Source organism: Oncorhynchus masou, chromosome 2, assembly GCF_036934945.1.
Source record: "Oncorhynchus masou masou isolate Uvic2021 chromosome 2, UVic_Omas_1.1, whole genome shotgun sequence".
NCBI classification, from domain to species: Eukaryota; Metazoa; Chordata; class Actinopteri; order Salmoniformes; family Salmonidae; genus Oncorhynchus; species Oncorhynchus masou.
Window position 1 is genome coordinate 10261568 of NC_088213.1, and position 27511 is coordinate 10289078.

Here is a 27511-nt window from a genome sequence, read left to right on the forward strand (position 1 = left end):
TCCTCACTGTGGAGGTAGGTTAACACACACCCCCTGGTACCTCCTCACTGTGGAGGTAGGTTACCACACACCCCCTGGTACCTTCTCACTGTGGAGGTAGGTTAACACACACCCCCTGGTACCATCTCACTGTGGAGGTAGGTTAACACACACCCCTGGTACCTTCTCACTGTGGAGGTAGGTTAACACACACCCCCTGGTACCTCCTCACTGTGGAGGTAGGTTAACACACACCCCCTGGTACCATCTTACTGTGGAGGTAGGTTAACACACACCCCCTGGTACCTTCTCACTGTGGAGGTAGGTTAACACACACCCCCTGGTACCTCCTCACTGTGGAGGTAGGTTAACACACACCCCCTGGTACCATCTCACTGTGGAGGTAGGTTAACACACACCCCCTGGTACCTTCTCACTGTGGAGGTAGGTTAACACACACCCCCTGGTACCATCTCACTGTGGAGGTAGGTTAACACACACCCCCTGGTACCTTCTCACTGTGGAGGTAGGTTAACACACACCCCCTGGTACCTCCTCACTGTGGAGGTAGGTTAACACACACCCCCCGGTACCTTCTCACTGTGGAGGTAGGTTAACACACACCCCCCGGTACCTTCTCACTGTGGAGGTAGGTTAACACACACACACACCCCCTGGTACTTTCTCACTGTGGAGGTAGGTTAACACACACACACACACCCCCTGGTACTTTCTCACTGTGGAGGTAGGTTAACACACACACACACACCCCCGTTACCTTCTCACTGTGGAGGTAGGTTCAAACCCCCCCCCCCCCTCAGGGTACCTTCTTGTTGCGGAGGTATGCTCGGCGGGCACAGATGTTCCCTCTCTTGGCTTCCAGCTGCTGTAGGCGTCGCCCCAGGTGATTGACAGGTGCGTGGGTGGGGTCTAAAGGTGCAGCTATCTGTGACAGGCTTTGGAGCTCCTCTGGATCCTCACACACATCATAATACACCACCTCCTCTTTCAGCTCTGAAACACACACACACCACCTCCTCTTTCAGCTCTGAAACACACACACACCACCTCCTCTTTCAGCTCTGAAACACACACACACCACCTCCTCTTTCAGCTCTGAAACACACACACACCACCTCCTCTTTCAGCTCTGAAACACACACACACACACCACCTCCTCTTTCAGCTCCGAAACACACACACCACCTCCTCTTTCAGCTCCGAAACACACACACACCACCTCCTCTTTCAGCTCCGAAACACACACACACCACCTCCTCTTTCAGCTCCGAAACACACACACACCACCTCCTCTTTCAGCTCCGAAACACACACACCACCTCCTCTTTCAGCTCCGAAACACACACACACCACCTCCTCTTTTCAGCTCTTTCAGCTCCGAAACACACACACACACCACCTCCTCTTTCAGCTCCGAAACACACACACACCACCTCCTCTTTCAGCTCCGAAACACACACACACCACCTCCTCTTTCAGCTCCGAAAACACACACACACCACCTCCTCTTTCAGCTCCGAAACACACACACACCACCTCCTCTTTCAGCTCCTAAAACACACACACACCACCTCCTCTTTCAGCTCCGAAACACACACACACCACCTCCTCTTTCAGCTCCGAAACACACACACACCACCTCCTCTTTCAGCTCCGAAACACACACACACCACCTCCTCTTTCAGCTCCGAAACACACACACACCACCTCCTCTTTCAGCTCCGAAACAAACACACACACACCACCTCCTCTTTCAGCTCCGAAAACACACACACACCACCTCCTCTTTCAGCTCCAAACACACACACACCACCTCCTCTTTCAGCTCCGAAACACACACACACCACCTCCTCTTTCAGCTCCGAAACACACACACACCACTTTCAGCTCCGAAACACACACACACCACCTCTTTCAGCTCCGAAACACACACACACCACCTCCTCTTTCAGCTCCGAAACACACACACACCACCTCCTCTTTCAGCTCCGAAACACACACACACCACCTCCTCTTTCAGCTCCGAAACACACACACACCACCTCCTCTTTCAGCTCCGAAACACACACACACCACCTCCTCTTTCAGCTCTGAAACACACACACCACCTCCTCTTTCAGCTCTGAAACACACACCACCTCCTCTTTCAGCTCTGAAACACACACCACCTCCTCTTTCAGCTCACACCACCTCTTTCAGCTCTGAAACACACACACCACCTCCTCTTTCAGCTCTGAAACACACACACCACCTCCTCTTTCAGCTCTGAAACACACACCACCTCCTCTTTCAGCTCTGAAACACACACACCACCTCCTCTTTCAGCTCTGAAACACACACACCACCTCCTCTTTCAGCTCTGAAACACACACCACCTCCTCTTTCAGCTCTGAAACACACACCATAACACACCACCTCCTCTTTCAGCTCTGAAACACACACACCACCTCCTCTTTCAGCTCTGAAAGAGCTGAAACATTCTATAAATCACTGTAGACACAATCTGATAAGCAGACATCTGTCGCTTCCCATCTCCTCTTCCTCTGTTGTTCTCTCCCTCCTCCCTGTTGCTCCCTCTCTCCTTCCTCTCCCTCCCACCGCACTCCTCTATGTCGCTCCTTTCCCTCCCCACTGTCTCTCCCTCCCCCTCCTGTCTCTCTCCCCCTCCCCCCACTCTGTTGCTTCTAAACTCCCTCCCCCGTCTCTCCTTCTCTCCCTCACCCCTTCCCTCCCCCCGCTCTGTTGCTCCATCTCTCCCTCCATCCCCCCACTGTCACTTCTTCCTCCTCTGCAGCTCCTTCTCTCCCTCTCCCCACTGCTCTCTCTCCCTCCCCCCACACTCCTCCCTGTCCCTCCTTCTTTCCCTCCCCCCTCCTCCTCTTTTGCTCCTTCTCTCCCTCCCCCCACACTCCTTCCTGTCGCTCCTTCACTCCCTCCCCCTCCTCCTCTATCGCTCCTTCTCTCCCCCCCTCTATCGCTCCTTCTCTCCCTCCCCCTCCTCCATCGCTCCTTCTCTCCCTCTCCCCACACTCCTCCCTGTCGCTCCTTCTCTCCCTCACCCCCTCCTGTCTCTCCCTCCCCCTCCTCCCTGTCGCTCCTTCTCTCCCTCCCCCTCTATCGCTCCTTCTCTCCCTCCCCCTCTATCGCTCCTTCTCTCCCTCCCCCTCTATTGCTCCTTCTCTCCCTCCCCCCACTCCTCCCTGTCGCTCCTTCTCTCCCTCACCCCCTCCTGTCTCTCCCTCCCCCTCCTCCTCTATCCCTCCTTCTCTCCCTCCCCCCTCCTCCTCTATCGCTCCTTCTCTCCCTCCCCCTCCTCCTCTATCGCTCCTTCTCTCCCTCCCCCTCTATCGCTCCTTCTCTCCCTCCCCCTCCTCCTCTATCGCTCCTTCTCTCCCTCCCCCTCCTCCTCTATCCCTCCTTCTCTCCCTCCCCCCTCCTCCTCTATCGCTCCTTCTCTCCCTCCCCCTCCTCCTCTATCGCTCCTTCTCTCCCTCCCCCTCCTCCTCTATCGCTCCTTCTCTCCCTCCCCCCTCCTCCTCAATCGCTCCTTCTCTCCCCTCCTCTATCCCTCCCCCCTCACCCCTCTATCGCTCCTTCTCTCCCTCCCCCTCCTCCTCTATCCCTCCTTCTCTCCCTCCCCCTCCTCCTCTATCGCTCCTTCTCTCCCTCCCCCTCCTCCTCTATCCCTCCTTCTCTCCCTCCCCCTCCTCCTCTATCCCTCCTTCTCTCCCTCCCCCCTCCTCCTCTATCGCTCCTTCTCTCCCTCTATTGCTCCTTCTCTCCCTTACCCCTCTATCGCTCCATCTCTCCCTCCCCCTCCTCCTCTAACCCTCCTTCTCTCCCTCCTCCTCTATCGCTCCTTCTCTCCCTCCCCTCCTCCTCTATCGCTCCTTCTCTCCCTCCCCCCTCCTCCTCTATCCCTCCTTCTCTCCCTCCCCCTCTATCCCTCCTTCTCTCCCCCCCTCCCCCTCCTCCTCTATCCCTCCCCCCCTCCCTCTCCCTCCCCTCCTCCTCCCACTCTTCTCTCCCTCCCCCTCCTCCTCTATCGCTCCTTCTCTCCCTCCCCCTCCTCCTCTATCGCTCCTTCTCTCCCTCCCCCTCCTCCTCTATCCCTCCTTCTCTCCCTCCCCCTCCTCCTCTATCCCTCCTTCTCTCCCTCCCCCTCCTCCTCTATCGCTCCTTCTCTCCCTCCCCCTCCTCCTCTATCGCTCCCTTCTCTCCCTCCCCCCTCCTCCTCTATCGCTCCTTCTCTCCCTCCCCCTCCTCCTTTATCGCTCCTTCTCTCCCTCCCCCTCCTCCTCTATCGCTACTTCTCTCCCTCCCCTCCTCCTCTATCGCTCCTTCTCTCCCTCACCCTCCTCCTCCTCCTCTATCGCTCCTTCTCTCCCTCCCCCTCCTCCTCTATCGCTCCTTCTCTCCCTCCCCCTCCTCCTCTATCGCTCCTTCTCTCCCTCCCCCTCCTCCTCTATCGCTCCTTCTCTCCCTCACCCTCCTCCTCTATCGCTCCTTCTCTCCCTCCCCCTCCTCCATCGCTCCTTCTCTCCCTCCCCCCTCTATCCCTCCTTCTCTCCCTCCCCCTCCTCCTCTATCCCTCCTTCTCTCCCTCCCCCTCCTCCTCTATCCCTCCTTCTCTCCCTCCCCCTCTATCGCTCCTTCTCTCCCCCCCTCCTCCTCTATCCCTCCTTCTCTCCCTCCCCCTCTATCCCTCCTTCTCTCCCTCCCCGCTCCTCCTCTATTGCTCCTTCTCTCCCTCCCCCTCTATCCCTCCTTCTCTCCCTCCCCCTCCTCCTCTATTGCTCCTTCTCTCCCTCCCCCTCTATCCCTCCTTCTCTCCCTCCCCCTCCTCCCTCTATCCCTCCTTCTCTCCCTCCCCCTCCTCCTCTATCCCTCCTTCTCTCCCTCCCCCCTCCTCCTCTATCCCTCCTTCTCTCCCTCCCCCTCCTCCTCTATCCCTCCTTCACTCCCTCCCCCCTCCTCCTCTATTGCTCCTTCTCTCCCTCCCCCTCTATCCCTCCTTCTCTCCCTCCCCCCTCCTCCTCTATCGCTCCTTCTCTCCCTCCCCCCTCCTCCTCTATCGCTCCTTCTCTCCCTCACCCCCTCCTCCTCTATCCCTCCTTCTCTCCCTCCCCCTCCTCCTCTATCGCTCCTTCTCTCCCTCCCCCTCCTCCTCTCCCTCCCCCTCCTCCTCTATCGCTCCTTCTCTCCCTCCTCCTCTATCGCTCCTTCTCTCCCTCCCCCCTCCTCCTCTATCCCTCCTTCTCTCCCTCCCCCTCCTCCTCTATCCCTCCTTCTCTCCCTCCCCCCCCTCCTCTATCGCTCCTTCTCTCCCTCCCCCCTCCTCCTCTATCGCTCCTTCTCTCCCTCCCCCCTCCTCCTCTATCCCTCCTTCTCTCCCTCCCCTCCTCCTCTATCCCTCCTTCTCTCCCTCACCCCTCCTCCTCTATCCCTTCTACTCTCCCTCCCCCTCCTCCTCTATCGCTCCCTTCTCTCCCTCCCCCTCCTTCTCTCCCTCCCCCTCCTCCTCTATCGCTCCTTCTCTCCCTCCCCCACCTCCTCTATCGCTCCTTCTCTCCCTCACCCTCCTCCTCCTCCTCTATCGCTCCTTCTCTCCCTCCCCCTCCTCCTCTATCGCTCCTTCTCTCCCTCACCCTCCTCCTCCTCCTCTATCGCTCCTTCTCTCCCTCCCCTCCTCCTCTATCGCTCCTTCTCTCCCTCCCCCCTCCTCCTCTATCGCGCTCCTTCTCTCCCTCCCCTCCTCCTCTATCGCTCCTTCTCTCCCTCACCCTCCCTCCTCTATCGCTCCTTCTCTCCCTCCCCCTCCTCCATCGCTCCTTCTCTCCCTCCCCCTCTATCCCTCCTTCTCTCCCTCCCCCTCCTCCTCTATCCCTCCTTCTCTCCCTCCCCCTCCTCCTCTATCCCTCCTTCTCTCCCTCCCCCTCTATCGCTCCTTCTCTCCCTCCCCCCTCTATCCCTCCTTCTCTCCCTCCCCGCTCCTCCTCTATTGCTCCTTCTCTCCCTCCCCCTCTATCCCTCCTTCTCTCCCTCCCCCTCCTCCTCTATTGCTCCTTCTCTCCCTCCCCCCTCTATCCCTCCTTCTCTCCCTCCCCCTCCTCCTCTATCCCTCCTTCTCTCCCTCCCCCTCCTCCTCTATCCCTCCTTCTCTCCCTCCCCCTCCTCCTCTATCCCTCCTTCTCTCCCTCCCCCTCCTCCTCTATCCCTCCTTCACTCCCTCCCCCTCCTCCTCTATTGCTCCTTCTCTCCCTCCCCCTCTATCCCTCCTTCTCTCCCTCCCCCCTCCTCCTCTATCGCTCCTTCTCTCCCTCCCCCTCCTCCTCTATCGCTCCTTCTCTCCCTCACCCCTCCTCCTCCTCTATCCCTCCTTCTCTCCCTCCCCCCTCCTCCCTCTATCGCTCCTTCTCTCCCTCCCCTCCTCCTCTCCCTCCCCCTCCTCCTCTATCGCTCCTTCTCTCCCTCCTCCTCTATCGCTCCTTCTCTCCCTCCCCTCCTCCTCTATCCCTCCTTCTCTCCCTCCCCCTCCTCCTCTATCCCTCCTTCTCTCCCTCCCCCTCCTCCTCTATCGCTCCTTCTCTCCCTCCCCCTCCTCCTCTATCGCTCCTTCTCTCCCTCCCCCCTCTATCCCTCCTTCTCTCCCTCCCCCTCCTCCTCTATCCCTCCTTCTCTCCCTCACCCCTCCTCCTCTATCCCTCCTTCTCTCCCTCCCCCTCCTCCTCTATCGCTCCTCTCTCCCCTCCCCCCTCCTCCTCTATCGCTCCTTCTCTCCCTCCCCCACCTCCTCTATCGCTCCTTCTCTCCCTCACCCTCCTCCTCCTCCTCTATCGCTCCTTCTCTCCCTCCCCCTCTATCGCTCCTTCTCCCCCTCCTCCTCTATCGCTCCTTCTCTCCCTCCCCCTCCTCCTCTATCGCTCCTTCTCTCCCTCACCCTCCTCCTCTATCGCTCCTTCTCTCCCTCCTCCTCTATCGCTCCTTCTCTCCCTCCCCCTCTATCCCTCCTTCTCTCCCTCCCCTCCTCCTCTATCCCTCCTTCTCTCCCTCCCCCTCCTCCTCTATCCCTCCTCTTCTCTCCCTCCCCCCTCTATCGCTCCTTCTCTCCCTCCCCCTCTATCGCTCCTTCTCTCCCTCCCCCTCCTCCTCTATCCCTCCTTCTCTCCCTCCCCTCTATCCCTCCTTCTCTCCCTCCCCTCCTCCTCTATCGCTCCTTCTCTCCCTCCCCCTCCTCCTCTATTGCTCCTTCTCTCCCTCCCCCTCCTCCTCTATCGCTCCTTCTCTCCCTCCCCCTCCTCCTCTTTCTCCCCTCCTCCTCTATCCCTCCTTCTCTCCCTCCCCCCCTCCTCCTCTATCCCTCCTTCTCTCCCTCCCCTCCTCCTCTATCCCTCCTTCTCTCCCTCCCCCTCCTCCTCTCCCTCCCCCTCCTCCTCTATCCCTCCTTCACTCCCTCCCCCTCCTCCTCTATTGCTCCTTCTCTCCCTCCCCCTCTATCCCTCCTTCTCTCCCTCCCCCTCCTCCTCTATCCCTCCTTCTCTCCCTCCCCCTCCTCCTCTATCCCTCCTTCTCTCCCTCCCCCTCCTCCTCTATCCCTCCTTCACTCCCTCCCCCTCCTCCTCTATTGCTCCTTCTCTCCCCCCCTCTCTCTCTCTATTTTGCTCCCACTCTTTCACCCTCCTCTTTTCTTTTGCTTTCTCTCTCTTTTCATCGGGGAAGAACAATGAAGTGGTCGGGGGTTGCTGCCTTCCTCTCTCATGTTATAAAAATACATCTAGACTCTAGAGCCAAGTACCCGAAGCCCTGCCAAGGATGGCAGACAGAAACACACACACACCCTTGGAAACAAACAGTATTTTCCCCATGGGCAGTAATTAAGGAATTCACATGCAGAAAATCTGCTTTTGTGACATGATTTGTCATCCAGTGGTGCAGCAGAAGTAGATCTCCATCTAGGGACAGTAGAGGAAGCCACGCTGCTCTTCTCGACCCACAGACATCTGATGTCAACATGTTGGACTGTGAGACTGGCATCTTCAGTCATTTGAAAAAAAATTGAACATTTTGCATTGCATTTTGAAAAATCTAAATGTATAGATGTGTGTGTGTGTGTGTGTGTGTGTGTGTGTGTGTGTGTGTGTGTGTGTGTGTGTGTGTGTGTGTGTGTGTGTGTGTGTGTGTGTGTGTAACCTACCTTTTATCTGGCGTCGCAGGGTGTCGATCTGAGCGACCAATAGAAGCTCTTCGTTCTTGAGGATCTCAAACTTGGCATCGTAGAGTTCTAGCTGAGCGTCATAGTACTGAAGCTCTAGATTATCTACCGTCTCTGGTCCCCTCTGGTCCTGGCCAGACAGACCTCCCATCTAGGATACAATATAGAACACTATGGTTACAACAACTCCAGTATGGTTATAACACTACATAACAGTCTAGGATAGAACAGTATATAGGTATATATCAGTATATGGTTGTTAGAACTCACAACACAACATAGTATAATATAGTATGTGGTTGCCTTGCGCAGGAACTCACTGGAGCTGAGTACCAGCACCTCAAATATCCTACTGCTGGAGCACCTGTTCCTCTTATAGAATATTAACTAGAAACTACTGCTGGAGCACATGTTCCTCTTATAGAATATTAACTAGGAACTACTGCTGGAGCACCTGTTCCTCTTATAGAATATTAACTAGAAACTACTGCTGGAGCACCTGTTCCTCTTATAGAATATTAACTAGAAACTACTGCTGGAGCACCTGTTCCTCTTATAGAATATTAACTAGAAACTACTGCTGGAGCACCTGTTCCTCTTATAGAATATTAACTAGAAACTACTGCTGGAGCACCCGTTCCTCTTATAGAATATTAACTAGAAACTACTGCTGGAGCACCCGTTCCTCTTATAGAATATTAACTAGAAACTACTGCTGGAGCTCCCTGTTCCTCTTATAGAATATTAACTAGAAACTACTGCTACTGCTTATAGGACTGCTGGAGCACCTGTTCCTCTTATAGAATATTAACTAGAAACTACTGCTGGAGCACCTGTTCCTCTTATAGAATATTAACTAGAAACTACTGCTGGAGCACCTGTTCCTCTTATAGAATATTAACTAGAAACTACTGCTGGAGCACCTGTTCCTCTTATAGAATATTAACTAGAAACTACTGCTGGAGCACCTGTTCCTCTTATAGAATATTAACTAGAAACTACTGCTGGAGCACCTGTTCCTCTTATAGAATATTAACTAGAAACTACTGCTGGAGCCCCTGTTCCTTATAGAATATTAACTTATAGAATATTAACTAGAAACTACTGCTGGAGCCCCTGTTCCTCTTATAGAATATTAACTAGAAACTACTGCTGGAGCACCTGTTCCTCTTATAGAATATTAACTAGAAACTACTGCTGGAGCCCCTGTTCCTCTTATAGAATATTAACTAGAAACTACTGCTGGAGCACCTGTTCCTCTTATAGAATATTAACTAGAAACTACTGCTGGAGCCCCTGTTCCTCTTATAGAATATTAACTAGAAACTACTGCTGGAGCACCTGTTCCTCTTATAGAATATTAACTAGAAACTACTGCTGGAGCACCTGTTCCTCTTATAGAATATTAACTAGAAACTACTGCTGGAGCACCTGTTCCTCTTATAGAATATTAACTAGAAACTACTGCTGGAGCACCTGTTCCTCTTATAGAATATTAACTAGAAACTACTGCTGGAGCACCTGTTCCTCTTATAGAATATTAACTAGAAACTACTGCTGGAGCACCTGTTCCTCTTATAGAATATTAACTAGAAACTACTGCTGGAGCACCTGTTCCTCTTATAGAATATTAACTAGAAACTACTGCTGGAGCCCCTGTTCCTCTTATAGAATATTAACTAGAAACTACTGCTGGAGCCCCCTGTTCCTCTTATAGAATATTAACTAGAAACTACTGCTGGAGCACCTGTTCCTCTTATAGAATATTAACTAGAAACTACTGCTGGAGCACCTGTTCCTCTTATAGAATATTAACTAGAAACTACTGCTGGAGCACCTGTTCCTCTTATAGAATATTAACTAGAAACTACTGCTGGAGCACCTGTTCCTCTTATAGAATATTAACTAGAAACTACTGCTGGAGCTCCCGTTCCTCTTATAGAATATTAACTAGAAACTACTGCTGGAGCTCCCGTTCCTCTTATAGAATATTAACTAGAAACTACTGCTGGAGCACCTGTTCCTCTTATAGAATATTAACTAGAAACTACTGCTGGAGCACCTGTTCCTCTTATAGAATATTAACTAGAAACTACTGCTGGAGCACCTGTTCCTCTTATAGAATATTAACTAGAAACTACTGCTGGAGCACCTGTTCCTCTTATAGAATATTAACTAGAAACTACTGCTGGAGCTAGAAACTACCTGGAGCACCTTCCTCTTATAGAATATTAACTAGAAACTACTGCTGGAGCACCTGTTCCTCTTATAGAATATTAACTAGAAACTACTGCTGGAGCCCCTGTTCCTCTTATAGAATATTAACTAGAAACTACTGCTGGAGCCCTGTTCCTCTTATAGAATATTAACTAGAAACTACTGCTGGAGCACCTGTTCCTCTTATAGAATATTAACTAGAAACTACTGCTGGAGCACCTGTTCCTCTTATAGAATATTAACTAGAAACTACTGCTGGAGCACCTGTTCCTCTTATAGAATATTAACTAGAAACTACTGCTGGAGCACCTGTTCCTCTTATAGAATATTAACTAGAAACTACTGCTGGAGCTACCTGTTCCTCTTATAGAATATTAACTAGAAACTACTGCTGGAGCACCTGTTCCTCTTATAGAATATTAACTAGAAACTACTGCTGGAGCACCTGTTCCTCTTATAGAATATTAACTAGAAACTACTGCTGGAGCACCTGTTCCTCTTATAGAATATTAACTAGAAACTACTGCTGGAGCACCTGTTCCTCTTATAGAATATTAACTAGAAACTACTGCTGGAGCACCTGTTCCTCTTATAGAATATTAACTAGAAACTACTGCTGGAGCACCTGTTCCTCTTATAGAATATTAACTAGAAACTACTGCTGGTTCCTCTTATAGCACCTGTTCCTCTTATAGAATATTAACTAGAAACTACTGCTGGAGCACCTGTTCCTCTTATAGAATATTAACTAGAAACTACTGCTGGAGCACCTGTTCCTCTTATAGAATATTAACTAGAAACTACTGCTGGAGCACCTGTTCCTCTTATAGAATATTAACTAGAAACTACTGCTGGAGCACCTGTTCCTCTTATAGAATATTAACTAGAAACTACTGCTGGAGCACCTGTTCCTCTTATAGAATATTAACTAGAAACTACTGCTGGAGCACCTGTTCCTCTTATAGAATATTAACTAGAAACTACTGCTGGAGCACCTGTTCCTCTTATAGAATATTAACTAGAAACTACTGCTGGAGCACCTGTTCCTCTTATAGAATATTAACTAGAAACTACTGCTGGAGCTCCCTGTTCCTCTTATAGAATATTAACTAGAAACTACTGCTGGAGCACCTGTTCCTCTTATAGAATATTAACTAGAAACTACTGCTGGAGCACCTAGTTCCTCTTATAGAATATTAACTAGAAACTACTGCTGGAGCACCTGTTCCTCTTATAGAATATTAACTAGAAACTACTGCTGGAGCACCTGTTCCTCTTATAGAATATTAACTAGAAACTACTGCTGGAGCCCCTGTTCCTCTTATAGAATATTAACTAGAAACTACTGCTGGAGCACCTGTTCCTCTTATAGAATATTAACTAGAAACTACTGCTGGAGCACCTGTTCCTCTTATAGAATATTAACTAGAAACTACTGCTGGAGCACCTGAGCACCTGGAGCACCTGTTCCTCTTATAGAATATTAACTAGAAACTACTGCTGGAGCACCTGTTCCTCTTATAGAATATTAACTAGAAACTACTGCTGGAGCACCTGTTCCTCTTATAGAATATTAACTAGAAACTACTGCTGGAGCACCTGTTCCTCTTATAGAATATTAACTAGAAACTACTGCTGGAGCACCTGTTCCTCTTATAGAATATTAACTAGAAACTACTGCTGGAGCACCTGTTCCTCTTATAGAATATTAACTAGAAACTACTGCTGGAGCACCTGTTCCTCTTATAGAATATTAACTAGAAACTACTGCTGGAGCACCTGTTCCTCTTATAGAATATTAACTAGAAACTACTGCTGGAGCACCTGTTCCTCTTATAGAATATTAACTAGAAACTACTGCTGGAGCACCTGTTCCTCTTATAGAATATTAACTAGAAACTACTGCTGGAGCACCTGTTCCTCTTATAGAATATTAACTAGAAACTACTGCTGGAGCACCTGTTCCTCTTATAGAATATTAACTAGAAACTACTGCTGGAGCCCCTGTTCCTCTTATAGAATATTAACTAGAAACTACTGCTGGAGCACCTGTTCCTCTTATAGAATATTAACTAGAAACTACTGCTGGAGCACCTGTTCCTCTTATAGAATATTAACTAGAAACTACTGCTGGAGCACCTGTTCCTCTTATAGAATATTAACTAGAAACTACTGCTGGAGCCCCTGTTCCTCTTATAGAATATTAACTAGAAACTACTGCTGGAGCACCTGTTCCTCTTATATAGAATATTAACTAGAAACTACTGCTGGAGCCCCTGTTCCTCTTATAGAATATTAACTAGAAACTACTGCTGGAGCACCTGTTCCTCTTATAGAATATTAACTAGAAACTACTGCTGGAGCACCTGTTCCTCTTATAGAATATTAACTAGAAACTACTGCTGGAGCACCTGTTCCTCTTATAGAATATTAACTAGAAACTACTGCTGGAGCACCTGTTCCTCTTATAGAATATTAACTAGAAACTACTGCTGGAGCACCTGTTCCTCTTATAGAATATTAACTAGAAACTACTGCTGGAGCACCTGTTCCTCTTATAGAATATTAACTAGAAACTACTGCTGGAGCCCCTGTTCCTCTTATAGAATATTAACTAGAAACTACTGCTGGAGCACCTGTTCCTCTTATAGAATATTAACTAGAAACTACTGCTGGAGCACCTGTTCCTCTTATAGAATATTAACTAGAAACTACTGCTGGAGCACCTGTTCCTCTTATAGAATATTAACTAGAAACTACTGCTGGAGCACCTGTTCCTCTTATAGAATATTAACTAGAAACTACTGCTGGAGCACCTGTTCCTCTTATAGAATATTAACTAGAAACTACTGCTGGAGCACCTGTTCCTCTTATAGAATATTAACTAGAAACTACTGCTGGAGCACCTGTTCCTCTTATAGAATATTAACTAGAAACTACTGCTGGAGCACCTGTTCCTCTTATAGAATATTAACTAGAAACTACTGCTGGAGCACCTGTTCCTCTTATAGAATATTAACTAGAAACTACTGCTGGAGCACCTGTTCCTCTTATAGAATATTAACTAGAAACTACTGCTGGAGCTCCTGTTCCTCTTATAGAATATTAACTAGAAACTACTGCTGGAGCACCTGTTCCTCTTATAGAATATTAACTAGAAACTACTGCTGGAGCACCTGTTCCTCTTATAGAATATTAACTAGAAACTACTGCTGGAGCACCTGTTCCTCTTATAGAATATTAACTAGAAACTACTGCTGGAGCACCTGTTCCTCTTATAGAATATTAACTAGAAACTACTGCTGGAGCACCTGTTCCTCTTATAGAATATTAACTAGAAACTACTGCTGGAGCACCTGTTCCTCTTATAGAATATTAACTAGAAACTACTGCTGGAGCACCTGTTCCTCTTATAGAATATTAACTAGAAACTACTGCTGGAGCACCTGTTCCTCTTATAGAATATTAACTAGAAACTACTGCTGGAGCACCTGTTCCTCTTATAGAATATTAACTAGAAACTACTGCTGGAGCACCTGTTCCTCTTATAGAATATTAACTAGAAACTACTGCTGGAGCACCTGTTCCTCTTATAGAATATTAACTAGAAACTACTGCTGGAGCACCTGTTCCTCTTATAGAATATTAACTAGAAACTACTGCTGGAGCACCTGTTCCTCTTATAGAATATTAACTAGAAACTACTGCTGGAGCACCTGTTCCTCTTATAGAATATTAACTAGAAACTACTGCTGGAGCACCTGTTCCTCTTATAGAATATTAGCCCCTGTTCCTCTTATAGAATATTAACTAGAAACTACTGCTGGAGCACCTGTTCCTCTTATAGAATATTAACTAGAAACTACTGCTGGAGCCCCTGTTCCTCTTATAGAATATTAACTAGAAACTACTGCTGGAGCACCTGTTCCTCTTATAGAATATTAACTAGAAACTACTGCTGGAGCACCTGTTCCTCTTATAGAATATTAACTAGAAACTACTGCTGGAGCACCTGTTCCTCTTATAGAATATTAACTAGAAACTACTGCTGGAGCACCTGTTCCTCTTATAGAATATTAACTAGAAACTACTGCTGGAGCCCTGTTCCTCTTATAGAATATTAACTAGAAACTACTGCTGGAGCACCTGTTCCTCTTATAGAATATTAACTAGAAACTACTGCTGGAGCCCCTGTTCCTCTTATAGAATATTAACTAGAAACTACTGCTGGAGCACCTGTTCCTCTTATAGAATATTAACTAGAAACTACTGCTGGAGCACCTGTTCCTCTTATAGAATATTAACTAGAAACTACTGCTGGAGCACCTGTTCCTCTTATAGAATATTAACTAGAAACTACTGCTGGAGCACCTGTTCCTCTTATAGAATATTAACTAGAAACTACTGCTGGAGCACCTGTTCCTCTTATAGAATATTAACTAGAAACTACTGCTGGAGCACCTGTTCCTCTTATAGAATATTAACTAGAAACTACTGCTGGAGCCCCTGTTCCTCTTATAGAATATTAACTAGAAACTACTGCTGGAGCACCTGTTCCTCTTATAGAATATTAACTAGAAACTACTGCTGGAGCACCTGTTCCTCTTATAGAATATTAACTAGAAACTACTGCTGGGGCCCCTGTTCCTCTTATAGAATATTAACTAGCACCTGTTCCTCTTATAGAATATTAACTAGAAACTACTGCTGGAGCCCCTGTTCCTCTTATAGAATATTAACTAGAAACTACTGCTGGAGCACCTGTTCCTCTTATAGAATATTAACTAGAAACTACTGCTGGAGCTCCCATTCCTCTTATAGAATATTAACTAGAAACTACTGCTGGAGCTCCCGTTCCTCTTATAGAATATTAACTAGAAACTACTGTTGGAGCACCTGTTCCTCTTATAGAATATTAACTAGAAACTACTGCTGGAGCACCTGTTCCTCTTATAGAATATTAACTAGAAACTACTGTTGGAGCTCCCGTTCCTCTTATAGAATATTAACTAGAAACTACTGCTGGAGCACCTGGTCCTCTTATAGAATATTAACTAGAAACTACTGCTGGAGCACCTGTTCCTCTTATAGAATATTAACTAGAAACTACTGCTGGAGCACCTGTTCCTCTTATAGAATATTAACTAGAAACTACTGCTGGAGCACCTGTTCCTCTTATAGAATATTAACTAGAAACTACTGCTGGAGCCTACCTGGAGTTCCTCTTATAGAATATTAACTAGAAACTACTGCTGGAGCACCTGTTCCTCTTATAGAATATTAACTAGAAACTACTGCTGGAGCACCTGTTCCTCTTATAGAATATTAACTAGAAACTACTGCTGGAGCCCTGTTCCTCTTATAGAATATTAACTAGAAACTACTGCTGGAGCTCCTGTTCCTCTTATAGAATATTAACTAGAAACTACTGCTGGAGCTCCCGTTCCTCTTATAGAATATTAACTAGAAACTACTGCTGGAGCACCTGTTCCTCTTATAGAATATTAACTAGAAACTACTGCTGGGGCACCTGTTCCTCTTATAGAATATTAACTAGAAACTACTGCTGGAGCTCCTGCACCCAAAATGAGTAGCAGCACCTATTACAGTACAAGTCAGGCACTGAATACAGTACTGCTGGTCTCAGCACTCCCAGACCTAAGACAACATGAACATTGTTAATGTAGGAGAGAACCCGTCTACAGAGGGGGAGACTACAGTACTGCTGGTCTCAGCACTCCCAGACCTAAGACAACATGAACATTGTTAATGTAGGAGAGAACCCGTCTACAGAGGGAGACTACAGTACTGCTGGTCTCAGCACTCCCAGACCTAAGACAACATGAACATTGTTAATGTAGGAGAGAACCCGTCTACAGAGGGAGACTACAGTACTGCTGGTCTCAACACTCCCAGACCTAAGACAACATGAACATTGTTAATGTAGGAGAGAACCCGTCTACAGAGGGAGACTACAGTACTGCTGGTCTCAACACTCCCAGACCTAAGACAACATGAACATTGTTAATGTAGGAGAGAACCCGTCTACAGAGGGAGACTACAGTACTGCTGGTCTCAGCACTCCCAGACCTAAGACAACATGAACATTGTTAATGTAGGAGAGAACCCGTCTACAGAGGGAGACTACAGTACTGCTGGTCTCAGCACTCCCAGACCTAAGACAACATGAACATTGTTAATGTAGGAGAGAACCCGTCTACAGAGGGAGACTACAGTACTGCTGGTCTCAGCACTCCCAGACCTAAGACAACATGAACATTGTTAATGTAGGAGAGAACCCGTCTACAGAGGGAGACTACAGTACTGCTGGTCTCAGCACTCCCAGACCTAAGACAACATGAACATTGCTAATGTAGGAGAGAACCCGTCTACAGAGGGAGACTACAGTACTGCTGGTCTCAGCACTCCCAGACCTAAGACAACAGAAACATTGTTAATGTAGGAGAGAACCCGTCTACAGAGGGAGACTACAGTACTGCTGGTCTCAGCACTCCCAGACCTAAGACAACATGAACATTGTTAATGTAGGAGAGAACCCGTCTACAGAGGGAGACTACAGTACTGCTGGTCTCAGCACTCCCAGACCTAAGACAACAGAAACATTGTTAATGTAGGAGAGAACCCGTCTACAGAGGGAGACTACAGTACTGCTGGTCTCAGCACTCCCAGACCTAAGACAACATGAACATTGTTAATGTAGGAGAGAACCCGTCTACAGAGGGAGACTACAGTACTGACACTAAGTGGTCAGAAGGGGGGTTCTGACATCACTAAAACAAACAGGGGCTGGATACAGATGGTTATCACCTGGGATAGTCTGGAGGAGGAACAAACACACCTGGTTAGGAGAGGGGCTGACTAGAGGAGTAGCCGTACAGTATAGTACCTCCAATGCAGTATTTTATTATGGCCTGGGTTACACCTTCTCACTGGGTCAGTAATATATCTAGAATAACCTGGACAACAGTTTTTCCACGCGGGTTAGCTATAGATATTCCATACAGGAAGTCCATATATTTAGACAGATCAAATCTCTTGACCTGCTTTTTTTCTTACAATGTGATGTCAAACAGTATATAGGTTTCTGCATATCGATGTTGGATGAAAAGCTCTGATCTCCAAAAGATAAACTTTTCAGGAAATGGAAAAAAACGGTTATATTTTCCCATTAAAAGAAACAGAGTTCTGAAAGTTGAGAAGCGATTTTCTTGTTCCTAGAGTTGTGAGATGTTCAGAATCCAGACTAGTGTTGGTAGTTGACACACGTAGACATACAGCTGGAGGGGTAGCTGTCTGTCTGTCTGGGGAATTCTCTGTTCACACTCAGCTCTATAGAAAGATCAAGGACCCGGAGAGAGAGAGAGACAGCTACAGACAGAGCTACAGACACAGCTACAGACAGATACACAGCTACAGACAGAGCTACAGACACAGCTACAGACAGAGCTACAGACAGATACACAGCTACAGACAGAGACACAGCTACAGACAGAGACACAGACAGAGCTACAGACACAGCTACAGGCAGAGCTACAGACAGAGACACAGCTACAGACGCAGCTACAGACACCCCCAGGGAATCTGATCAGATAGGAATACCAATCCAGAGAATGGCCTTTAAAACACACACAACAACACACACACACACACACACACACACACACACACACACACACACACACACACACACACACACACACACACACACACACACACACACACACACACACACACACACACACACACACACACACACACACACACACACACACACACACACACACACACACACACAGTACCTTCTCTCTGATGGTGTGTTTCTTGCGGTGCAGACACATCTCAGTTGCTCTCATGTGTTGCAGGGTCTCTTTAGCCAGCAGGAAACGCAGCTTCTCCAGTCTAGGAGCTGCTGAGGCCCAGGAGGCCTGACCAAAACCACGCTTATCCTCCCCCATCACACGTAGCATACCTGGTCACACAGATCAACCACACAGACGGGTTCATTTGGCACAAGGTTTCCCCTATATGCAGCTGAGGGGGTCTGGAGAGCTGCTCTAAAGGTGGAGGGGGGGCAGCTGAGGGGGTCTGGAGAGTGGCTCTAAAGGAGGAGGGGGCAGCTGAGGGGTCTGGAGAGTGGCTCTAAAGGAGGAGGGGGCAGCTGAGGGGGTCTGGAGAGTGGCTCTAAAGGAGGAGGGGGGCAGCTGAGGGGGTCTGGAGAGTGGCTCTAAAAGGGGGGCAGCTGAGGGGGTCTGGAGAGTGGCTCTAAAAGGGGGGGCAGCTGAGGGGGTCTGGAGAGTGGCTCTAAAAGGGGGGGCAGCTGAGGGGGTCTGGAGAGCTGCTCTAAAAGGGGGGCAGCTGAGGGGGTCTGGAGAGCTGCTCTAAAAGGGGGGGCAGCTGAGAGGGTCTGTGGAGAGCTGCTATTAGGGGCTCTTAATGCTTCATACACACACTCTCTCTCTCTACCTCCAAGGGCTTTGGATGTTTCTATGAAGTAGCTGACTGTGATGTCCTGTATGGAGGAGACTGCATCCTCTCCTCTCCTCCTCCACTCCTCTGCCCTCTCTCCAGTGCTGCGATCCTCTTAGGACCCAACTCCTCCTCATCCAGAGACTTCTGATAGGGGCCAGGAGAGAACAGAAGAAAGGCTTTACATTGTTGAACAGCGACATGGGGGGGTTAGAACAGCGACATGGGGGGTTAGAACAGCGACATGGGGGGTTAGAACAGCGACATGGGGGGTTAGAACAGCGACATGGGGGGTTAGAACAGCGACATGGGGGGTTAGAACAGCGACATGGGGGGTTTAGAACAGCGACATGGGGGGTTTAGAACAGCGACATGGGGGGGTTTAGAACAGCGACATGGGGGGTTTAGAACAGCGACATGGGGGGTTAGAACAGCGACATGGGGGGTTAGAACAGCGACATGGGGGGTTTAGAACAGCGACATGGGGGGTTTAGAACAGCGACATGGGGGGTTAGAACAGCGACATGGGGGGTTAGAACAGCGACATGGGGGTTAGAACAGCGACATGGGGGGTTAGAACAGCGACATGGGGGGGTTAGAACAGCGACATGGGGGGGGTTAGAACAGCGACATGGGGGGTTAGAACAGCGACATGGGGGGGTTAGAACAGCGACATGGGGGGTTAGAACAGCGACATGGGGGGTTAGAACAGCGACATGGGGGGTTAGAACAGCGACATGGGGGTTTAGAACAGCGACATCGGGGGGAATAGAACAGCGACATCGGGGGGATTAGAACAGCGACATCGGGGGGTTAGAACAGCGACATCGGGGGGGGGGGATTAGAACAGCGACATCGGGAGGGGGGATTAGAACAGTGACATCGGGGGGGATTAAAACAGCGACATCAGAGGGGGGACACTGTGGCTGTGTTTAGACAGGCAGACCAATTCTTTTCCAATATTCTTTTCACTAATTGTTTTTTTTTTACTGATCAGATCAGCGTCACCAATTAATTTGGCCTGCCTGTTAAAAACGCAGGAAGAGGGACATACACTACATGGTCAAAAGTATGTGGACACCTGCTCGTTGAACATATCATTCCAAAATTATGGGCATTAATATGGAGTTGGTCCCCCCTTTACTGCTATAACAGCCTCCACTCTTCTGGGAAGGCTTTCCACTAGATGTTGGAACATTGCTGCGGGGACTTGCTTCCATTCAGCCACAAGAGAGTTAGTGAGGTCGGGCACTGATGTTGGGCGATTAGGCCTGGCTCGCAGGCGCCATTCTAATTCATCACAAAGGTGTTCGATTGGGTTGAGGTCAGGGCTCCTGTGCAGGCCAGTCAAGTTCTTCCACACCAATTTCGACCATCCATTTCTGTATGGACCTCGCTTTGTGCATTGGGGCGTTGTCATGCTGAAACAGGAAATGGCTTTGCCAAACATTTTGCTCCAGAGAAAGCGTTTCCTGCTCCAGGGTCCAATGGCGGCGAGCTTTCCACCCTCCAGCCTGACGCTCGGCGTTGCACATGGTGATCTTAGGTTTGTGTGCAGCTGCTCGGCCATGGAAACCCATTTCATGACGCTCCTGACGAACAGTTATGTGCCGACGTTGCTTCCAGAGGCAGTTTGGAACTTGGCAGTGAGTGTTGCAACCGAGGACAGATGATTTTTCCGCTTCAGCACTCAGCGGTGCCGTTCTGTGAGCTTGTGGCCTACCACTTCGCGGCTGAGCCGTTGTTGCTCCTAGACGTTTCCACTTCACAATAACAGCACTTACAGTTGGACCGGGACAGCTCTATTAGGGCAGAAATTTGACGAACTGACATGTTGGAAAGGTGGCATCCTATGACCATGCCACGTTGAAAGTCACTGACCTCTTCAAGATGGCCAGTCTACCACCAACGTTTGTCTATGGAGATTGCGTGGCTGTGTGTTTTTTTCCGATTTTTATACACGTTTCAGCAATGGGTGTGGCTGAAATACCCGAATCCGCTCATTTAAAAGGTGTCCACATAATGTTGTTTTCATGTTGTATTTAGGGTTTAGGACAAAACCACTGAAAGTCTGGGTCTCACAACCACGATGAAACAACACAGCTTTCCCCTTTCACGTTTCAAACAGAGAAATTAGCAGTTTTCACAAATGAGTTGAGTTTGGGCACAAAAATGACATGAACATGATAATAGAATTCAAAACGTTGATTATTTGACTCCTGTGAACGTGGCAGAGCATATTTTTTTATTCTAAATGAGTGAAATGTGTCTTTGTGTCAGCTTGTGACCAGAGCAGCTAAATGAGTGAAATTGGTCTTTGACAGAGACCAGAGCATATATCTGTTATTCTAAATGAGTGAAATGTGTCTTTGACCTCAGCTTGGTGAGAGAGACCAGAGCATATATCTGTTATTCTAAATGAGTGAAATGTGTCTTTGTGACCTCAGCTTGGTGAGAGAGACCAGAGCATATATCTGTTATTCTAAATGAGTGAAATGTGTCTTTGTGACCTCAGCTTGGTGAGAGAGACCAGAGCATATATCTGTTATTCTAAATGAGTGAAATGTGTCTTTGTGACCTCAGCTTGGTGACAGAGACCAGAGCATATATCTGTTATTCTAAATGAGTGAAATGTGTCTTTGTGACCTCAGCTTGGTGAGAGAGACCAGAGCATATATCTGTTATTCTAAATGAGTGAAATGTGTCTTTGTGACCTCAGCTTGGTGAGAGAGACCAGAACAGTTGGATTCCACCTTGTATCAAAAACTCAGACGGGGTCTCTGGTTCACGCTAAATTACAACCAATCAGCGTGTGTGTGTGTGTGTACGAGCGTGGGTTTCTGCGTAGTGTGTGTCTCCACCTACCAGTATCTCCATCTGGTAGAGCCCTGCCAGTTCTCTCATGTCTCTGAAGGGAGGGGTGTGTGTGTGTGTGTGTGTGTGTGTGTGTGTGTGTGTGTGTGTGTGTGTCTCCACCTACCAGTATCTCCATCTTGTAGAGCCCTGCCAGTTCTCTCATGTCTCTGAAGGGAGGGTGGTGTGTGTGTGTGTGTGTGTGTGTGTGTGTGTGTGTGTGTCTCTCCACCTACCAGTATCTCCATCTTGTAGAGCCCTGCCAATTCTCTCATGTCTCTGAAGGGTTGCAGCAGGTACTGGTAGAAGGTGGTTGCTACGGTGACCAGGTCCTGGTAGGCTAGGTCCTCCTCGTGGTAGATCTGTAGCAGTAGAATCATTCTGTCTGCACCTCCATGACTCTGAAGGATCTGTCAATCAATCAATACATTCTATTATATTAGGCTAATCAATCAAATTATATTTACACGAAACAGACTAGCGTATTAGAGGATCTCACGTTTTCAAAGAAAATCAAATGTATTTGTCCGGTGACTGGCCAGATCACTCTATGACCTATGACCTGTGGAACAAACTCCGGCCAACGTCAGGTGAAGCAAGAAGTTAAAGTCCAGAGTCACTGACCTGTACGAAGTCCTTTATGTACCAATGAACAACATCCCAAACTATAGCTAGGCTAATGCCTTTAGCTCAGTGAACTAACACAGTCCTGTAGCCCACAGATGACCATGGCCTGGTTACTGTTCGTTATGATGACAGACAGATATATGCGTCTTGTTTTATTTATCTCTGAAGATCTATTCTACCACGACTTGATGTGGACTTAGTGTCCCACTGTTCTGGATCTATTCTACCATGACTTGATGTGGACTCAGTGTCCCACTGTTCTGGATCTATTCTACCATGACTTGATGTGGACTCAGTGTCCCCCTGTTCTGGATCTATTCTACCATGACTTGATGTGGACTCAGTGTCCCACTGTTCTGGATCTATTCTACCATGACTTGATGTGGACTCAGTGTCCCACTGTTCTGGATCTATTCTACCATGACTTAGTGTCCCACTGTTCTGGATCTATTCTACCACGACTTGATGTGGACTTAGTGTCCCACTGTTCTGGATCTATTCTACCATGACTTAGTGTCCCACTGTTCTGGATCTATTCTACCACGACTTGATGTGGACTTAGTGTCCCACTGTTCTGGATCTATTCTACCATGACTTGATGTGGACTTAGTGTCCCACTGTTCTGGATCTATTCTACCATGACTTGATGTGGACTTAGTGTCCCACTGTTCTGGATCTATTCTACCATGACTTGATGTGGACTCAGTGTCCCCCTGTTCTGGATCTATTCTACCACGGCTTGATGTGGACTCAGTGTCCCACTGTTCTGGATCTATTCTACCATGACTTGATGTGGACTCAGTGTCCCCCTGTTCTGGATCTATTCTACCACGACTTGATGTGGACTTAGTGTCCCACTGTTCTGGATCTATTCTACCACGACTTGATGTGGACTCAGTGTCCCCCTGTTCTGGATCTATTCTACCATGACTTGATGTGGACTCAGTGTCCCCCTGTTCTGGATCTATTCTACCATGACTTGATGTGGACTCAGTGTCCCCCTGTTCTGGATCTATTCTACCATGACTTGATGTGGACTTAGTGTCCCACTGTTCTGGATCTATTCTACCATGACTTGATGTGGACGTAGTGTCCCACTGTTCTGGATCTATTCTACCACGACTTGATGTGGACTCAGTGTCCCACTGTTCTGGATCTATTCTACCATGACTTGATGTGGACTCAGTGTCCCACTGTTCTGGATCTATTCTACCATGACTTAGTGTCCCACTGTTCTGGATCTATTCTACCATGACTTGATGTGGACGTAGTGTCCCACTGTTCTGGATCTATTCTACCACGACTTGATGTGGACTCAGTGTCCCACTGTTCTGGATCTATTCTACCATGACTTGATGTGGACTCAGTGTCCCACTGTTCTGGATCTATTCTACCATGACTTAGTGTCCCACTGTTCTGGATCTATTCTACCACGACTTGATGTGGACTCAGTGTCCCACTGTTCTGGATCTATTCTACCATGACTTGATGTGGACTCAGTGTCCCACTGTTCTGGATCTATTCTACCACGACTTGATGTGGACTCAGTGTCCCACTGTTCTGGATCTATTCTACCACGGCTTGATGTGGACTCAGTGTCCCACTGTTCTGGATCTATTCTCCCATGACTTGATGTGGACTTAGTGTCCCACTGTTCTGGATCTATTCTACCACGACTTGATGTGGACTCAGTGTCCCACTGTTCTGGATCTATTCTACCACGACTTGATGTGGACTCAGTGTCCCACTGTTCTGGATCTATTCTACCACGGCTTGATGTGGACTCAGTGTCCCACTGTTCTGGATCTATTCTACCATGACTTGATGTGGACTTAGTGTCCCACTGTTCTGGATCTATTCTACCACGACTTGATGTGGACTCAGTGTCCCCCTGTTCTGGATCTATTCTACCACGACTTAGTGTCCCACTGTTCTGGATCTATTCTACCACGACTTGATGTGGACTTAGTGTCCCACTGTTCCAGTACTCAGTGTACTGCAGCTGATGCTATCATGAGTCAGATGTTCATTCCAGCAACGTGCGTGTGTGGCGGACCAGCCCCCCGAGGTGACGCTATGGGACCATCTAATTTTACCCCACCACAGTAAAATGGCCCTGACGTGATACATCCTAAAGATCATTTGGGCTAAAATGGAGTTTATTCAACTAGATTCCCCCGATATGTAAGGAACACATGAGTGGTGGAGAATATGTAAGGAACACATGAGTGGTGGAGAATATGTAAGCAACCGATCTGTTTGAGTTAAAGCCACCGATTATATTAATGATTTGATCAAAAAAGATCTCACGTTAGATTTTGACTGGTGATGAAATTCATCATTACTGGCCATATATTGGCAAGCATAAGGAAAAAAAATCTAAGAGGATGTTAATTCTAGAACTAATTGTCTCTACGCAGGTCCCGCTAGGTCGTCTCTACGCAGGTCCGGCTAGGTCGTCTCTACGCAGGTCCCGCTAGGTCGTCTCTACGCAGGTCCCTCTAGGTCGTCTCTACGCAGGTCCGGCTAGGTCGTCTCTACGCAGGTCCCTCTAGGTCGTCTCTACGCAGGTCCCTCTAGGTCGTCTCTACGCAGGTCCCTCTAGGTCGTCTCTACGCAGGTCCCGCTAGGTCGTCTCTACGCAGGTCCCGCTAGGTCGTCTCTACGCAGGTCCCTCTAGGTCGTCTCTACGCAGGTCCCTCTAGGTCGTCTCTACGCAGGTCCCTCTAGGTCGTCTCTACGCAGGTCCCTCTAGGTCGTCTCTACGCAGGTCCCTCTAGGTCGTCTCTACGCAGGTCCCGCTAGGTCGTCTCTACAGAGGTCCCTCTAGGTCGTCTCTACGCAGGTCCCTCTAGGTCGTCTCTACGCAGGTCCCTCTAGGTCGTCTCTACGCAGGTCCCTCTAGGTCGTCTCTACGCAGGTCCCTCTAGGTCGTCTCTACGCAGGTCCCTCTAGGTCGTCTCTACGCAGGTCCCGCTAGGTCGTCTCTACGCAGGTCCCGCTAGGTCGTCTCTACGCAGGTCCCCCGTCTCTACGCAGGTCTAGGTCTCTACGCAGGTCCCTCTAGGTCGTCTCTACGCAGGTCCCTCTAGGTCGTCTCTACGCAGGTCCCTCTAGGTCGTCTCTACGCAGGTCCCGCTAGGTCCCGTCTCTACAGAGGTCCCTCTAGGTCGTCTCTACGCAGGTCCCTCTAGGTCGTCTCTACGCAGGTCCCGCTAGGTCGTCTCTACGCAGGTCCGGCTAGGTCGTCTCTACGCAGGTCCGGCTAGGTCGTCTCTACGCAGGTCCGGCTAGGTCGTCTCTACGCAGGTCCGGCTAGGTCGTCTCTACGCAGGTCCGGCTAGGTCGTCTCTACGCAGGTCCCGCTAGGTCGTCTCTACGCAGGTCCGGCTAGGTCGTCTCTACGCAGGTCCGGCTAGGTCGTCTCTACGCAGGTCCGGCTAGGTCGTCTCTACGCAGGTCCCGCTAGGTCGTCTCTACGCAGGTCCCGCTAGGTCGTCTCTACGCAGGTCCCGCTAGGTCGTCTCTACGCAGGTCCCTCTAGGTCGTCTCTACGCAGGTCCGGCTAGGTCGTCTCTACGCAGGTCCGGCTAGGTCGTCTCTACGCAGGTCCGGCTAGGTCGTCTCTACACAGGTCCCGCTAGGTCGTCTCTACGCAGGTCCCTCTAGGTCGTCTCTACGCAGGTCCCGCTAGGTCGTCTCTACGCAGGTCCCGCTAGGTCGTCTCTACGCAGGTCCGGCTAGGTCGTCTCTACGCAGGTCCCGCTAGGTCGTCTCTACGCAGGTCCGGCTAGGTCGTCTCTACACAGGTCCCGCTAGGTCGTCTCTACGCGACACACAGAGAGGTGTTAGAACAGATTATTTGACTTGACGTGGGAATCAATTCTTCCTTCACAACTCAATAATTTCTAATAGTAGTTGTTGTCCTATACGTAATGTGATGGCTGTGTAGGCTACATTTGTGAATGATTATTATTATTTTGTATACAGATTGCTAGACTAAATGTAATGGCTCCTGTTACTCAAATAGTAGTTGTTGTCCTATACGTACTGCATACTGGCTAAGTCCATCTGAATGTATAGACGTGTGTACTATGAAATCACTGCCTTGTTTCTCACAGAATGGCTTGAGAAACTTCCCCATTGGTATGCTAATGTTGGGTGCTGTAAACTGAGATGCCTGACTTCATTACAAACTGCTTGTGAAACCAACTCTTACGCCGTCATTTTGATTTAGATTCCGAGTTGCAAGTTAAATCAAAAAACAACCTTCAAGCAAGAATTGTTTTGAGATTTATGGTTATTTTGTTCTAATTTTCAGGGCAAATCCATTTCCTCTCAAAGGGAAGAGTTTTGGAGAGTTTAAATAAAAAATAATCCAGAATCAAGAGAGTTCAAGGGAGAATTATGTTGGGCTTCCGAGCCCCCGATTGTGACTCATTATGCTTCATGTAAAAGGTTGTATTGTCTTCTCAGGAATTCAGCCTTCTCTGTGCTGCTCTCAACCTCATTCTGTCACACCTCTGTGAAGTCATTACATCCTGTAGGTCTGATAACTGATTGGAGGTTAACTTTACAGTGATGCTATTGATCAACAAATCCGATGTTATAAAGGGGACTCTTGGGGCCTTTTAGGTTATGACCCCCTCTCTCCTCTCTCTCTTCCTGTCTGATCTAGAATAATACCTTGTCATGTTAGTATTGTGTTCATACTTCAGCTGTATGCCTTGGTGGTGAATCCATTCTTCAGAGTAATTACATATCTGCCTTTGATGTGGACAATTAGTATTCCTGTCTCGACCTTTATGACAGTGACTTACTGGGTTTGCAATACTCTGTGTGTGTGTGTGTGTGTGTGTGTGTGTGTGTGTGTGTGTGTGTACAAGAGGCGTCACTACAGTCCCTGGTTCGAATCCAGGCTGAATCACATCCGGCTGTGTTTGGGAGTCTCATAGGGCAGCGCACAATTGGGTCAGTCTGTGGTCAGGTATTCTGCCACTGTGTACTCTCTGTTTTGGGCCAAATAGCATTCTAGTTTTATATGTTTTATTGTTAATTCTTCCCAATGTGTCAAGTAGTTATCTTTTGTTTTCTCATGATTTCGTTGAGTTTAAA

General features: G+C 48.5%; 1 pseudogene; it reads right to left on the minus strand.

Moving 5' to 3' along the window:
• The window catches only part of LOC135555140 (WASP homolog-associated protein with actin, membranes and microtubules-like), a 41705-nt pseudogene that overhangs the window by 8716 nt on the left and 5478 nt on the right, over positions 1 to 27511 (minus strand).